Source organism: Corythoichthys intestinalis, chromosome 15 (genome assembly GCF_030265065.1).
Source record: "Corythoichthys intestinalis isolate RoL2023-P3 chromosome 15, ASM3026506v1, whole genome shotgun sequence".
Classification (NCBI taxonomy): Eukaryota; Metazoa; Chordata; class Actinopteri; order Syngnathiformes; family Syngnathidae; genus Corythoichthys; species Corythoichthys intestinalis.
The window spans coordinates 53,023,346-53,025,579 of record NC_080409.1 but is presented as its reverse complement, the minus strand read 5'-3'; positions in this window follow the sequence as shown (position 1 = coordinate 53,025,579).

Genomic DNA, 2,234 nt, shown 5'->3' with positions numbered 1-2,234 from the left:
GTTATTTTGAGATTCAGTGGGTATTTAGGGGTACTTAAAGGGTTAATTCCGACTTGCGCGGAAATTCGGGTTACGCCGCCAGGAATGAACGGAACTCAATAGTAACCCAGGGACTATGATGTCAATGTCAATAGATTTTACTGTCAGAAAATGCAAACCTCAGTGTTTTGTATGGATACTTAAATCTAAGTCCAGGTGCTGTTTTCAGGTCCCAGAAAGAGGACATACTATGTTTATGTTTTGTAACAACAGGTGTTATGGAAACATTCTACCCATTAAAATGTGTTCCTGCGTTTGTATAATGTCGCTTTATTGACAAAGCAAAAGTGATGTCATTGTGGAAGTTCGTATAGCAGAAATTTTACACACACAGAGCGTTCGTGTATGCTGCTGTCCAGAAGATTTACTCAACTTGCATTCCCTTCCGACATCACTCTTTTCCAATATTGCAGAATTCACCTATATTCCATCAGCCTCGAGCTATATTAGTGACATAGTGACAGGTGGTATTAAACTCCAACTCTATAATCAGATTCCATCTTCCCCATCTTTGTTCACTTTACTAAAGTTCTCATTATCGAGGCAGAGGCAGGAGCACTATAAGTCTAATTTTAGTGAGCGTTGGAGGAAAGCTGCCCATAGATTACAGCTTTATAGTCAGTGTTTTAGATGCAATCTTTTCCACTCAGACACCATTTTATCCTGTCTGCGTTATGAAGTAAACCCGGCCAAATATGTTGCACCTCTCCCTTGGCTAATCTCACATCATCACATCAGGCCTGCTGTATTGATTTCCAGGGGAAAGTAGTCCGAAATTGCTCTTCCTTTGACAACCTGGTCCTTGTTACCAGGCAACAGGATGACCCAACTCTCTTCAGTTGCCCCCAACACACACACAATCTGGATAAAATTCCAAAAAATGCAATCTATATGTGTAACTTCCCACCCTCTTATGTACTCTGACACAATGGCATGCGCATGATTTTCTGCTCAAGCTAAATCAATGTTTCCGTTCAAAGCATTTACTGAACGCATACAATTTTACCCTGACCAGTGGTAAGCTGTTGTGGAGAGTTATTGTTTCTGTAGCATAGATTAATACATGGTTTTTCAACCACTGTGCTGTCATAGGTGGATTTGGAGGGGGGGCCAGGGGAGCCAGGCCCCCCCAGTGGCCGAAAAGTGTCATTGCATGGAATTGACTTTCCTGTCTAAATAAAAGTTATAAAGCAATAAAACTGCTACAAAAATTAATGAAATGAACAAAAAAAAAAAAAAAATTGAATAATAATAATTAATAATAATAATAATAATTATAATGGGTCAAAATTATTTTTCAAACAGATCATGTGACTAGCACCTTAGACGGTCATTTGCTTTGCATATAATTAAAAAAAAAAAAAAAAATATATATATATATATATATATATATATATATATATATATCAGAGGTTGCGCTAGACATTTTCGTTGTCTGTCATTTTGACTGACAGGAAGTTTGGGGGACACGTCCTATTGATATCTGGTCATTTCCTGTTGATTTTTTTTTTGCCATTGAAAATGAACGGGAAAAAATTTGGACGTCCATGGCCGTCAATGGCATCCAAGTACATTGGTATCAACAAAATGACAAACATGCCCTTCAATGTCATTACACAAAGTAAATGCCATTCAAAATGAATGGGAAATTTGGACGTCCATGGCCGTCAATGGCAGCACCCTCCATTAGCATCAATGGAATCGGGGAAATTTGGTGGAACTCAATTACTTTTTGGGAGAAGTAATTTGCAATATTAAAATAAAAAATACAGCAGTTTATTTTAAAGAGGGGTGCAAGAGCAGAAACTGCTTTTTCAGTCTTGTCTGTGTTTTCCGCCATATGTTTCATAAATAAGGAAATCCTTTATCTTTTGGCTCATCTACATGAAATTATAACCAATAGGTGGCTTTATATTGATGCTTCGTTGTAGCTTCCAGCTAAGGTACATGTACTAAAAGTGCGTAGTGGTTTACCCTATGTACTAATATGACTTTTATTCTCGTAGTAACAGTACAACATTAATCTCATAGTCCTTTTTTTCCCTTCTCCTTTATTTGGCCCTAATCCTCTGTTGTAAAACAAAATAAAAAGGGTTAGAAATGTGTTTTTGCCAAGTGGAGACTAGGCGGAGGTGATTTTATCCAGGAAAAAAAAAAAAAAAAAAAAAATATATATATATATATATATATATATA